A 15,982-nucleotide genomic window follows, 5' to 3' on the forward strand; every position below is an offset into this window, starting at 1 on the left:
ACGAAATTGCAATTGGAAGCAGAAAACGAAATTGCAGATTGAAGTAGAAAATGAAATTGCATACAACGAATTTTATTCTACGTGAACAGTGCGCATGAACAATAAAAACTGGAATTGCAAAACCCTAAGATTCTTCTCCTCTCAAAACTCTCTTAAACTAAAACCCTGGTGCTGTTATATAGGTCCTCAGCCCCAAAGCTTACAAATCTGTTTTAAGTCCAAGCCTATAAAAGAAATAAAATAAAATCTGGACAAGATAAGATAAGATTGGATGAAATAAAATCTGGACGAAATAAAATCTAGATGAAATAAAATTTGGATAAGATAAGATTTGATAAAATAAAATTGTCTGCTCCCTTCAAGTCCAAGCCCAATTCCGGATTCAAGCCCAATTGCTTATAATTCTCCTGAAATTAAATTAAAAACACAAAATTATTCAAGTAGACCCAAATGATAAAACTGCATAATTAATTTGACAATTAAGGCTAATCAGTAATTAAAATGGTGACAAAAAGGGTTAAGAAATAGGAGAAAATAATGACACATCAAGTGCTAAGCTCAATTTCCTCTCTGGAATTGAACTTTCATGAATTGGGCTTAGCGACAGGATACACTAAGCGTCAATCCTTCACTATTTTTGAAACTCATAGAATTGCACTTAGCGCGCTCGATGTGCTAAGCCTAGACTATCCCTGTAAGTTAGAGCTTGATTTAGCGCTAAGCCTGACATCTCAGGCTAAGCACAAATTGCAGAACAATTTTAAGTTTCAGACAACACTAAGCGCAGGCCTGTTGTGCTAAGCCCCAAAACTCTTTGGAATTTGAAAATTTGGAATTGGGCTTAGCGCGAGGTTGGGCTAAGCGCAAGGCTTTGTTAAAACCAAACGTCTTATTGATTCGCTAAGCGCGACTATGCGCTAAGCGAGCAATACGAATTTTAGCTTGAGAACAAAGGCTCAAGGAGTTTCTTTGTACCTAGAAGCTTTTACTCTCTTGTGCTTGTGCCTACCCCTGTGCTTTTGTGCAATTTTCTGTGTGTGCTTTGAGTCTATTCTCCTGCATTCTTGCTCTCATCTTACATCTTTCACCTCAATCCAAGTAAGCTTTTTATGTTATTTTCTTTTTCCTTCAAAAGCTTAAACCTTAGGGTAGACGATTTATTGCATTTTAGTTTGCATTTCTATTTAGCTTTAGTGTTTTTAGTTTTATGGTTTACAATGTAGGGTTTAGTTAGGTTTTAGAGCCCAATAGGGGCAATGCCTATAAGAGGGGTGAAGACCCCTCATTTCTGTTGGAAATCACGATGAACGCGCTAAGCGCGCCAGCTGCGCTTAGCCGGTTCATCACAACTGGCAAATTTTTAGATTTCCAGATGATCGCGCTGTCGCAACGTGCCCTTCGCGGGCGAGCGAGGGCGAGTCTCACGAGTGCGCTTTCCAAAGGAGGAAGATGCACAGAGTCGCCACCAACGTTTATTTGTGGAAAACGTCGGAAAAACCGAAGGAAACCGGTCAAAATGAAAATTCTAAGTTCGGGAGTTGTATTTACGTTTGAGGAAGGTATTAGCACCTCTCACGCTTGTCTCAAAGGACAACAGCCTATTTTTTAGAATTGTGAAATTGTGTTATGTTACCTTTTATTTCTTTTTTATTTTTGAGGTCGACAAAAGCGGGGCTTTTGCTCCTACGTACCCTCCATCGAAGAGGAAATCAGACCTACGTAGTTCTTTCTTATGCATGAATCAAGTGATTCTTTTTACTTGAAAGGTGATCATTTTAAGGCGTTGGACCTTAAAAATGATCCATTTTACTTGGTAAGAAACTAAAATGATAAACTTTCAAAACCCTATTTTTTGTGGACGAGCTTGACTAGGCGAATTAATTTTAGCCTTAGTTTCACTTTAGTTATTAGTCAATTCAATTAAGAATTGAGAAATCCCAGAGAGAAAACGTCCGATTGATTTTTCGCTTTGTTTTACTAAAAGGTATTTTTTTGATTATTATATTATTATTTTACCTCTTTTTTGATTTCCAACGTGGTTACGGCACGACCGAACGGTCGGAATTCATTTTAACCGAAATTAACGGATGATACAATAACGATCGGTGGAAATTTATTTTATTTTTAGATTAGGCGAGAAATGACTTAAATAAATGGCTTAAGCATGTCAAAAGGGAGTATAAAAAGCGAATGAAAACGAGAATAAAAATACATGAAACAAAATGTGGACCACCACGGGTACATAGAATGAATTGAAAAGCTCGGTTTGAAGTACTTACCCGTTGAAGACTGAAGAAAACGAAGAACAAATGATGAATATTTGAAGAACGATCGAGAATCTTCGCGTAATTACTCACGGAAACGTTACGGAAGCGCCTCGGCTTGGATTTTCTTCATGGAAACAATTTTCCTCAGCAAATTTAAGAGAATACGAAATGCCAAGAAGGCTGAACCCTTTTCTTCTTCACTCCTCCCCCTATTTATAGCAAAATAGGGGAGGAGCTTGCCACCCAGCTCGCCCAGGCGAGCAAGGTCGCTTCCTCCAGAAGCAACAGCTTTCTGGAGGAAGGATTGGAAGGCCCAAGTGGGCCAAATTGCTATTTGTACCCCCTTTATTACTAAATGCACCCCCCCTTCTATTTTTTTGGTAATTCTTTTTTTGTAACGTTACGAAACTTTACGAATTTCATAACGATACTTATTTTCCTTCCGCAAGGTTACGAATCCTTTCGGAATATATATTTACTCTTTTTTAGCTTTGGAAGGAGTTACGGAAACTCACGGATTACGCAAAAACACCTCTTTTCGATTTCCGCCACATCACGGAATTTCACGGATTGCGCTAGCCTGCTTCCTTTTGATTTCTGACACGTCTCGGGACTTCATTTATTGTGCAACAAAGGACGCCAAGTATCTCAAAGCGGCTAACCAAAGGTTGCTTGTCAACAAGTAATAATCCCCGAATGAAATTAGGGTATGATAGTTGCCCCTCTTTACTTACCTTTTATCGGAGATAAGAGGAAAGCAAAGATAAGACACTAATTCCGTCCGTCTTGCCCTTTCCGTGATTAGTCCATGACAACTCTCGTCTCAACTCCTTCTTTTTCTTTTCTGCACAACATAATACAAACAACAACAAGAACAACGAATATAATATACATATACACTTTTGGGAAAAAAGAAACAATCGGGAACATAACAAAGATCACATTCCCAGTCAAGAGGATCCGCCCTTGACAATGAAAAACCCTGGAGAATGGAGGATTGCACTCAGCAATCACTACACATGGCTCCAAACTCGTGGGTGGAGGACGCATGAACGAAAACGCAATTCATGGGGGTCCGAAAAAGGGTTGAGAATGGAGAATTGCACTAAGCAATCACTACGCATGGCTCCAAACTCGAAGGTGGAGGACACATGAACGAAAACGCAATTCATGGGGCTCCGAAAAAGGGTTGAGAATGGAGAATTGCAGTAAGCAATCACTACGCATGGCTCCAAACTCGAAGGTGGAGGACACATGAACGAAAATGCAATTCATGGGCTCCGAAAAAGGGTTGAGAATGGAGAATTGCACTAAGCAATCACTACGCATGGCTCCAAACTCGAAGATGGAGGACACATGAACGAAAACCCAATCCATGGGGCTCCGAAATAGGGTTGAGAATGGAGAATTGCACTAAGCAATCACTAAGCATGGCTCCAAACTCGAAGGTGGAGGACACATAAACGAAAACGCAATTCATGGGGCTCCAAAAAAGGGTTGAGAATGGAGAATTGCACTAAGCAATCTCTACGCATGGCTCCAAACTCGAAGGTGGAGGACACATGAACGAAAACGCAATTCATGGGGCTCCGAAAAAGGGGTTGAGAATGGGGAATTGCACTAAGCAATCACTAAGCATGGCTCAAAACTCGAAGGTGGAGGACACCTGAACGAAAATGCAATTCATGGGGCTCCGAAAAAGGGTTGAGAATGGAGAATTGCACTAAGCAATCACTACGCATGGCTCCAAACTCGAAGGTGGAGGACACATGAATGAAAACGCAATTCATGGGGCTCCGAAAAAGGGTTGAGAATGGAGAATTGCACTAAGCAATAACTACGCATGGCTCCAAACTCGAAGTTGGAGGGCACATGAACGAAAACGCAATTCATGGGGCTTCGAAAAAGGGGTCTAGAATTGAGAATTGCACCAAGCAATCACTACGCATGGCTCCAAACTCGAAGGTGGAGGACACATGAATGAAAACGCAATTCATGGGGCTCCGAAAAAGGGTTGAGAATGGAGAATTGCACTAAGCAATCACTAAGAATGGCTCCAAACTCGAAGGTGGAGGATACATGAACAAAAACGCAATTCATGGGGCTTCGAAAAAAGGGTTGAGAATGGAGAATTGTACTAAGCAATCACTACGCATGGCTCGAAACTCGAAGGTGGAGGACACATGAACGAAAACGCAATTCATGGGGCTCCGAAAAAGATTTAGAATGGAGAATTGAACTAAGCAATCACTACGCATGGCTCCAAACTCGAAGGTGGAGGACACATGAACGAAAACGCAATTCATGGGGCTCCGAAAAAGATTTAGAATGGAGAATTGCACTAAGCAATCACTACGCATGGCTCCAAACTCGAAGGTGGAGGACACATGAATGAAAACGCAATTCATGGGGCTCCGAAAAAGGGTTGAGAATGGAGAATTGTACTAAGCAATCACTACGCATGGCTCCAAACTCGAAGGTGGAGGACACACGAACGAAAACGCAATTCATGGGGCTCCGAAAAAGGGATGAGAATGGAGAATTGTACTAAGCAATCACTACGCATGGCTCCAAACTCGAAGGTGGAGGACACATGAACGAAAACCCAATTCATGGGGCTCCTAAATAGGGTTGAGAATGGAGAATTGCACTAAGCAATCACTAAGCATGGCTCCAAACTCGAAGGTGGAAGACACATGAACGAAAAAACAATTCATGGGGCTCCGAAAAAGGGGTTGAGAATTGAGAATTGCACTAAGCAATCACTACGCATGGCTCCAAACTCGAAGGTGGAGGACACATGAACGAAAACGCAATTCATGGGGCTCCGAAAAAGATTTAGAATGGAGAATTGCACTAAGCAATCACTACGCATAGCTCCAAACTCGAAGGTTGAGGACACATGAATGAAAACGCAATTCATGGGGCTCCGAAAAAGATTTAGAATGGAGAATTGCACTAAGCAATCACTACGCATAGCTCCAAACTCGAAGGTGGAGGACACATGAATGAAAACGCAATTCATGGGGCTCCGAATAAGGGTTGAGAATGGAGAATTGTACTAAGCAATCACTACGCATGGCTCCAAACTCGAAGGTGGAGGACACATGAACGAAAATGCAATTCATGGGGCTCCGAAAAAGGGTTGAGAATGGAGAATTGCACTAAGCAGTCACTACGCATGGCTCCAAACTCGAAGGTGGAGGACACATGAATGAAAACGCAATTCATGGGGCTCCGAAAAAGGGTTGAGAATGGAGAATTGCACTAAGCAATAACTACGCATGGCTCCAAACTCGAAGTTGGAGGGCACATGAACGATAACGCAATTCATGGGGCTTCGAAAAAGGGGTCTAGAATTGAGAATTGCACCAAGCAATCACTACGCATGGCTCCAAACTCGAAGGTGGAGGACACATGAATGAAAACGCAATTCATGGGGCTCCGAAAAAGGGTTGAGAATGGAGAATTGCACTAAGCAATCACTAAGCATGGCTCCAAACTCGAAGGTGGAGGACACATGAATCAAAACGCAATTCATGGGGCTCCGAAAAAGGGTTGAGAATAGAGAATTGCACTAAGCAATCACTACGCATGACTCCAAACTCGAGGGTGGAGGACACATGAACGAAAACGCAATACATGGGGCTCCGAAAAAGGGTTGAGAATGGAGAATTGCACTAAGCAATCTCTACGCATGGCTCCAAACTCGAAGGTGGAGGACACATGAACGAAAACGCAATTCATTGGGCTCCGAAAATGGGGTTGAGAATGGGGAATTGCACTAAGCAATCACTAAGCATGGCTCAAAACTCGAAGGTGGAGGACACCTGAACGAAAATGCAATTCATGGGGCTCCGAAAAAGGGTTGAGAATGGAGAATTGCACTAAGCAATCACTACGCATGGCTCCAAACTCGAAGGTGGAGGACACATGAATGAAAACGCAATTCATGGGGCTCCGAAAAAGGGTTGAGAATGGAGAATTGCACTAAGCAATAACTACGCATGGCTCCAAACTCGAAGTTGGAGGGCACATGAACGAAAACGCAATTCATGGGGCTTCGAAAAAGGGGTCTAGAATTGAGAATTGCACCAAGCAATCACTACGCATGGCTCCAAACTCGAAGGTGGAGGACACATGAATGAAAACGCAATTCATGGGGCTCCGAAAAAGGGTTGAGAATGGAGAATTGCACTAAGCAATCACTAAGCATTGCTCCAAACTCGAAGGTGGAGGATACATGAACAAAAACGCAATTCATGGGGCTTCGAAAAAAGGGTTGAGAATGGAGAATTGTACTAAGCAATCACTACGCATGGCTCCAAACTCGAAGGTGGAGGACACATGAACGAAAACGCAATTCATGGGGCTCCGAAAAAGATTTAGAATGGAGAATTGAACTAAGCAATCACTACGCATGGCTCCAAACTCGAAGGTGGAGGACACATGAACGAAAACGCAATTCATGGGGCTCCGAAAAAGATTTAGAATGGAGAATTGCACTAAGCAATCACTACGCATCGCTCCAAACTCGAAGGTGGAGGACACATGAATGAAAACGCAATTCATGGGGCTCCGAAAAAGGGTTGAGAATGGAGAATTGTACTAAGCAATCACTACGCATGGCTCCAAACTCGAAGGTGGAGGACACATGAACGAAAACGCAATTCATGGGGCTCCGAAAAAGGGTTGAGAATGGAGAATTGTACTAAGCAATCACTACGCATGGCTCCAAACTCGAAGGTGGAGGACACATGAACGAAAACCCAATTCATGGGGCTCCTAAATAGGGTTGAGAATGGAGAATTGAACTAAGCAATCACTAAGCATGGCTCCAAACTCGAAGGTGGAAGACACATGAACGAAAAAACAATTCATGGGGCTCCGAAAAAGGGGTTGAGAATTGAGAATTGCACTAAGCAATCACTACGCATGGCTCCAAACTCGAAGGTGGAGGACACATGAACGAAAACGCAATTCATGGGGCTCCGAAAAAGATTTAGAATGGAGAATTGCACTAAGCAATCACTACGCATAGCTCCAAACTCGAAGGTGGAGGACACATGAATGAAAACGCAATTCATGGGGCTCCGAAAAAGATTTAGAATGGAGAATTGCACTAAGCAATCACTACGCATAGCTCCAAACTCGAAGGTGGAGGACACATGAATGAAACGCAATTCATGGGGCTCCGAAAAAGGGTTGAGAATGGAGAATTGTACTAAGCAATCACTACGCATGGCTCCAAACTCGAAGGTGGAGGACACATGAACGAAAATGCAATTCATGGGGCTCCGAAAAAGGGTTGAGAATGGAGAATTGCACTAAGCAATCACTACGCATGGCTCCAAACTCGAAGGTGGAGGACACATGAATGAAAACGCAATTCATGGGGCTCCGAAAAAGGGTTGAGAATGGAGAATTGCACTAAGCAATAACTACGCATGGCTCCAAACTCGAAGTTGGAGGGCACATGAACGATAACGCAATTCATGGGGCTTCGAAAAAGGGGTCTAGAATTGAGAATTGCACCAAGCAATCACTACGCATGGCTCCAAAATCGAAGGTGGAGGACACATGAATGAAAACGCAATTCATGGGGCTCCGAAAAAGGGTTGAGAATGGAGAATTGCACTAAGCAATCACTAAGCATGGCTCCAAACTCGAAGGTGGAGGACACATGAATGAAAACGCAATTCATGGGGCTCCGAAAAAGGGTTGAGAATGGAGAATTGCACTAAGCAATCACTACGCATGACTCCAAACTCGAGGGTGGAGGACACATGAACGAAAACGCAATACATGGGGCTCCGAAAAAGGGTTGAGAATGGAGAATTGCACAAAGCAATCTCTACGCATGGCTCCAAACTCGAAGGTGGAGGACACATGAACGAAAACGCAATTCATGGGGCTCCGAAAAAGGGGTTGAGAATGGGGAATTTCACTAAGCAATCACTAAGCATGGCTCAAAACTCGAAGGTGGAGGACACCTGAACGAAAATGCAATTCATGGGGCTCCGAAAAAGGGTTGAGAATGGAGAATTGCACTAAGCAATCACTACGCATGGCTCCAAACTCGAAGGTGGAGGACACATGAATGAAAACGCAATTCATGGGGCTCCGAAAAAGGGTTGAGAATGGAGAATTGCACTAAGCAATAACTACGCATGGCTCCAAACTCGAAGTTGGAGGGCACATGAACGAAAACGCAATTCATGGGGCTTCGAAAAAGGGGTCTAGAATTGAGAATTGCACCAAGCAATCACTACGCATGGCTCCAAACTCGAAGGTGGAGGACACATGAATGAAAACGCAATTCATGGGGCTCCGAAAAAGGGTTGAGAATGGAGAATTGCACTAAGCAATCACTAAGCATTGCTCCAAACTCGAAGGTGGAGGATACATGAACAAAAACGCAATTCATGGGGCTTCGAAAAAAGGGTTGAGAATGGAGAATTGTACTAAGCAATCACTACGCATGGCTCCAAACTCGAAGGTGGAGGACACATGAACGAAAACGCAATTCATGGGGCTCCGAAAAAGATTTAGAATGGAGAATTGAACTAAGCAATCACTACGCATGGCTCCAAACTCGAAGGTGGAGGACACATGAACGAAAACGCAATTCATGGGGCTCCGAAAAAGATTTAGAATGGAGAATTGCACTAAGCAATCACTACGCATCGCTCCAAACTCGAAGGTGGAGGACACATGAATGAAAACGCAATTCATGGGGCTCCGAAAAAGGGTTGAGAATGGAGAATTGTACTAAGCAATCACTACGCATGGCTCCAAACTCGAAGGTGGAGGACACATGAACGAAAACGCAATTCATGGGGCTCCGAAAAAGGGTTGAGAATGGAGAATTGTACTAAGCAATCACTACGCATGGCTCCAAACTCGAAGGTGGAGGACACATGAACGAAAACCCAATTCATGGGGCTCCTAAATAGGGTTGAGAATGGAGAATTGCACTAAGCAATCACTACGCATAGCTCCAAACTCGAAGGTGGAGGACACATGAATGAAAACGCAATTCATGGGGCTCCGAAAAAGGGTTGAGAATGGAGAATTGTACTAAGCAATCACTACGCATGGCTCCAAACTCGAAGGTGGAGGACACATGAACGAAAATGCAATTCATGGGGCTCCGAAAAAGGGTTGAGAATGGAGAATTGCACTAAGCAATCACTACGCATGGCTCCAAACTCGAAGGTGGAGGACACATGAATGAAAACGCAATTCATGGGGCTCCGAAAAATGGTTGAGAATGGAGAATTGCACAAAGCAATAACTACGCATGGCTCGAAACTCGAAGTTGGAGGGCACATGAACGATAACGCAATTCATGGGGCTTCGAAAAAGGGGTCTAGAATTGAGAATTGCACCAAGCAATCACTACGCATGGCTCCAAACTCGAAGGTGGAGTACACATGAATGAAAACGCAATTCATGGGGCTCCGAAAAAGGGTTGAGAATGGAGAATTGCACTAAGCAATCACTAAGCATGGCTCCAAACTCGAAGGTGGAGGACACATGAACAAAAACGCAATTCATGGGGCTCTGAAAAAAGGGTTGAGAATGGAGAATTGTACTAAGCAATCACTACGCATGGCTCCAAACTCGAAGGTGGAGGACACATGAACGAAAACGCAATTCATGGGGCTCCGAAAAAGATTTAGAATGGAGAATTGAACTAAGCAATCACTACGCATGGCTCCAAACTCGAAGGTGGAGGACACATGAACGAAAACGCAATTCATGGGGCTCCGAAAAAGATTTAGAATGGAGAATTGCACTAAGCAATCACTACGCATAGCTCCAAACTCGAAGGTGGAGGACACATGAATGAAAACGCAATTCATGGGGCTCCGAAAAAGGGTTGAGAATGGAGAATTGTACTAAGCAATCACTACGCATGGCTCCAAACTCGAAGGGGGAGGACACATGAACGAAAACGCAATTCATGGGGCTCCGAAAGAGGGTTGAGAATGGAGAATTGTACTAAGCAATCACTACGCATGGCTCCAAACTCGAAGGTGGAGGACACATGAACGAAAACCCAATTCATGGGGCTCCTAAATAGGGTTGAGAATGGAGAATTGCACTAAGCAATCACTAAGCATGGCTCCAAACTCGAAGGTGGAAGACACATGAACGAAAAAACAATTCATGGGGCTCCGAAAAAGAGGTTGAGAATTGAGAATTGCACTAAGCAATCACTACGCATGGCTCCAAACTCGAAGGTGGAGGACACATGAACGAAAACGCAATTCATGGGGCTCCGAAAAAGGGTTGAGAATGGAGAATTGCACTAAGCAATCACTACGCATGGCTCCAAACTCGAAGCTGGAGGACACATGAACGAAAACGCAATTCATGGGGCTCCAAAAAAGATTTAGAATGGAGAATTGAACTAAGCAATCACTACGCATGGCTCCAAAGTCGAAGGTGGAGGACACATGAACGTAAACGCAATTCATGGGGCTCCGAAAAACGGTTGAGAATGGAGAATTGTACTAAGCAATCACTACGCATGGCTCCAAACTCGAAGTTGGAGGACACATGAACGAAAACCCAATTCATGGGGCTCCGAAATAGGGTTGAGAATGGAGAATTGCACTAAGCAATCACTAAGCATGGCTCCCAACTCAAAGGTGGAGGACACATGAACGAAAATCCAATTCATGGGGCTCCAAAAAAGGGTTGAGAGTGGAGAATTGCACTAAGCAATCTCTACGCATGGCTCCAAACTCGAAGGTGGAGGACACATGAATGAAAACGCAATTCATGGGGCTCCGAAAAAGGGGTTGAGAATGGGGAATTGCACTAAGCAATCACTAAGCATGGCTCCAAACTCGAAGGTGGAGGACACCTGAACGAAAATGCAATTCATGGGGCTCCGAAAAAGGGTTGAGAATGGAGAATTGCACTAAGCAATCACTACGCATGGCTCCAAACTCGAAGGTGGAGGACACATGAATGAAAACGCAATTCATGGGGCTCCGAAAAAGGGTTGAGAATGGAGAATTGCACTAAGCAATCACTATGCATGGCTCCAAACTCGAAGTTGGAGGGCACATGAACGAAAACGCAATTCATGGGGCTTCGAAAAAGGGGTTGAGAATTGAGAATTGCACCAAGCAATCACTACGCATGGCTCCAAACTCGAAGGTGGAGGACACATGAACGAAAACGCAATTCATGGGGCTCCGAAAAAGGGTTGAGAATGGGGAATTGCACTAAGCAATCACTAAGCATGGCTCCAAACTCGAAGGTGGAAGACACCTGAACGAAAATGCAATTCATGGGGCTCCGAAAAAGGGTTGAGAATGGAGAATTGTACTAAGCAATCACTACGCATGGCTCCAAACTCGAAGTTGGAGGACACATGAACGAAAACCCAATTCATGGGGCTCCGAAATAGGGTTGAGAATGGAGAATTGCACTAAGCAATCACTAAGCATGGCTCCCAACTCAAAGGTGGAGGACACATGAACGAAAATGCAATTCATGGGGCTCCGAAAAAGGGTTGAGAATGGAGAATTGCACTAAGCAATCACTACGCATGGCTCCAAACTCGAAGGTGGAGGACACATGAATGAAAACGCAATTCATGGGGCTCCGAAAAAGGGTTGAGAATGGAGAATTGCACTAAGCAATAACTACGCATGGCTCCAAACTCGAAGTTGGAGGGCACATGAACAAAAACGATATTCATGGGGCTTCGAAAAAGGGGTCTAGAATTGAGAATTGCACCAAGCAATCACTACGCATGGCTCCAAACTCGAAGGTGGAGGACACATGAATGAAAACGCTATTCATGGGGCTCCGAAAAAGGGTTGAGAATGAAGAATTGTACTAAGCAATCACTACGCAAGGCTCCAAACTCGAAGGTGGAGGAAATATGAACGAAAATCCAATTCATGGGGCTCCGAAAAAGGGTTGAGAATGGAGAATTGCACTAAGCAATCACTAAGCATGGCTCCAAACTCGAAGGTGGAAGACACATGAACGAAAACACAATTCATGGGGCTCCGAAAAAGGGGTTGAGAATTGAGAATTGCACTAAGCAATCACTACGCATGGCTCCAAACTCGAAGGTGGAGGACACCTGAACGAAAATGCAATTCATGGGGCTCCGAAAAAGGGTTGAGAATGGAGAATTGCACTAAGCAATCACTACGCATGGCTCCAAACTCGAAGTTGGAGGGCACATGAACGAAAACGCAATTCATGGGGCTTCGAAAAAGGGGTTGATAATTGAGAATTGCACCAAGCAATCACTACGCATGGCTCCAAACTCGAAGGTGGTGGACACATGAACGAAAACGCAATTCATGGGGCTCCGAAAAAGGGGTTGAGAATGGGGAATTGCACTAAGCAATCACTAAGCATGGCTCCAAACTCGAAGGTGGAGGACACCTGAACGAAAATGCAATTCATGGGGCTCCGAAAAAGGGTTGAGAATGGAGAATTGCACTAAGCAATCACTACGCATGGCTCCAAACTCGAAGGTGGAGACATGAATGAAAACGCAATTCATGGGGCTCCGAAAAAGGGTTGAGAATGGAGAATTGCACTAAGCAATAACTACGCATGGCTCCAAACTCGAAGTTGGAGGGCACATGAACGAAAACGCAATTCATGGGGCTTCGAAAAAGGGGTTGAGAATTGAGAATTGCACCAAGCAATCACTACGCATGGCTCCAAACTCGAAGGTGGAGGACACATGAACGAAAACGCAATTCATGGGGCTCCGAAAAAGGGGTTGAGAATGGGGAATTGCACTAAGCAATCACTAAGCATGGCTCCAAACTCGAAGGTGGAGGACACCTGAACGAAAATGCAATTCATGGGGCTCCGAAAAAGGGTTGAGAATGGAGAATTGCACTAAGCAATCACTACGCATGGCTCCAAACTCGAAGGTGGAGGACACATGAATGAAAACGCAATTCATGGGGCTCTGAAAAAGGGTTGAGAATGGAGAATTGCACTAAGCAATAACTACGCATGGCTCCAAACTCGAAGTTGGAGGGCACATGAACGAAAACGCAATTCATGGGGCTTCGAAAAATGGGTTGAGAATTGAGAATTGCACCAAGCAATCACTACGCATGGCTCCAAACTCGAAGGTGGAGGACACATGAATGAAAACGCTATTCATGGGGCTCCGAAAAAGGGTTGAGAATGAAGAATTGTACTAAGCAATCACTACGCATGGCTCCAAACTCGAAGGTGGAGGAAATATGAACGAAAATCCAATTCATGGGGCTCCGAAAAAGGGTTGAGAATGGAGAATTGCACTAAGCAATCACTAAGCATGGCTCCAAACTCGAAGGTGGAAGACACATGAACGAAAACACAATTCATGGGGCTCTGAAAAAGGGGTTCAGAATTTAGAATTGCACTAAGCAATCAATACGCATGGCTCCAAACTCGAAGGTGGAGGACACATGAACGAAAACCCAATTCATGGCGCTCCGAAATAGGGTTGAGAATGGAGAATTGCACTAAGCAATCACTAAGCATGGCTCCAAACTCGAAGGTGGAGGACACATGAACAAAAACCCAATTCACGGGGCTCCGAAATAGGGTTGAGAATGGAGAATTGCACTAAGCAATCACTAAGCATGGCTCCAAACTCGAAGGTGGAGGACACATGAACGAAAACGCAATTCATGGGGCTCCGAAAAAGGGTTGAGAATGGGGAATTGCACTAAGCAATCACTAAGCATGGCTCCAAACTCGAAGGTGGAGGACACCTGAACGAAAATGCAATTCATGGGGCTCCGAAAAAGGGTTGAGAATGGAGAATTGCACTAAGCAATCACTACGCATGGCTCCAAACTCGAAGTTGGAGGGCACATGAACGAAAACGCAATTCATGGGGCTTCGAAAAAGGGGTTGAGAATTGAGAATTGCACCAAGCAATCACTACGCATGGCTCCAAACTCGAAGGTGGAGGACACATGAACGAAAACGCAATTCATGGGGCTCCGAAAAAGGGGTTGAGAATGGGGAATTGCACTAAGCAATCACTAAGCATGGCTCCAAACTCGAAGGTGGAGGACACCTGAACGAAAATGCAATTCATGGGGCTCCGAAAAAGGGTTGAGAATGGAGAATTGCACTAAGCAATCACTAAGCATGGCTCCAAACTCGAAGGTGGAAGACACATGAACGAAAACACAATTCATGGGGCTCCGAAAAAGGGTTGAGAATGGAGAATTGCACTAAGCAATCACTACGCATGGCTCCAAACTCGAAGGTGGAGGACACATGAACGAAAACGCAATTCATGGGGCTCCGAAAAAGGGTTGAGAATGGAGAATTGCACTAAGCAATCACTACGCATGGCTCCAAACTCGAAGGTGGAGGACACATGAACGAAAACGCAATTCATGGGGCTCCAAAAAAGATTTAGAATGGAGAATTGCACTAAGCAATCAATACGCATGGCTCCAAACTCGAAGGTGGAGGACACATGAACCAAAACGCAATTCATGGGGCTCCGAAAAAGGGTTGAGAATGGAGAATTGTACTAAGCAATCACTACGCATGGCTCCAAACTCGAAGGTGGAGGACACATGAACAAAAACCCAATTCACGGGGCTCCGAAATAGGGTTGAGAATGGAGAATTGCACTAAGCAATCACTAAGCATGGCTCCAAACTCGAAGGTGGAAGAAATATGAACGAAAATCCAATTCATGGGGCTCCGAAAAAGGGTTGAGAATGGAGAATTGCACTAAGCAATCACTAAGCATGGCTCCAAACTCGAAGGTGGAAGAAATATGAACGAAAATCCAATTCATGGGGCTCCGAAAAAGGGTTGAGAATGGAGAATTGCACTAAGCAATCACTAAGCATGGCTCCAAACTCGAAGGTGGAGGACACATGAACGAAAACACAATTCATGGGGCTCCGAAAAAGGGTTGAGAATGGAGAATTGCACTAAGCAATCACTACGCATGGCTCCAAACTCGAAGGTGGAGGACACATGAATGAAAACGCAATTCATGGGGCTCCGAAAAAGGGTTGAGAATGGAAAATTGCACTAAGCAATAACTACGCATGGCTCCAAACTCGAAGTTGGAGGGCACATGAACGAAAACGCAATTCATGGGGCTCCGAAAAAGGGTGAGAATGAGAATTGCACCAAGCAATCACTACGCATGGCTCGAAACTCGAAGGTGGAGGACACATGAACGAAAACGCAATTCATGGGGCTCCGAAAAAGGGGTTGAGAATGGGGAATTGCACTAAGCAATCACTAAGCATGGCTCCAAACTCGAAGGTGGAGGACACCTGAACGAAAATGCAATTCATGGGGCTCCGAAAAAGGGTTGAGAATGGAGAATTGCACTAAGCCATCACTACGCATGGCTCCAAACTCGAAGGTGGAGGACACATGAATGAAAACGCAATTCATGGGGCTCCGAAAAAGGGTTGAGAATGGAGAATTGCACTAAGCAATAACTACGCATGGCTCCAAACTCGAAGTTGGAGGGCACATGAACGAAAATGCAATTCATGGGGCTTCGAAAAAGGGGTTGAGAATTGAGAATTGCACCAAGCAATCACTACGCATGGCTCCAAACTCGAAGGTGGAGGACACATGAATGAAAACGCTATTCATGGGGCTCCGAAAAAGGGTTGAGAATGAAGAATTGTACTAAGCAATCATTACGCATGGCTCCAAACTCGAAG

The sequence above is a fragment of the Glycine soja genome, chromosome 1 (assembly GCF_004193775.1).
Source record: "Glycine soja cultivar W05 chromosome 1, ASM419377v2, whole genome shotgun sequence".
Lineage (NCBI taxonomy): Eukaryota > Viridiplantae > Streptophyta > Magnoliopsida > Fabales > Fabaceae > Glycine > Glycine soja.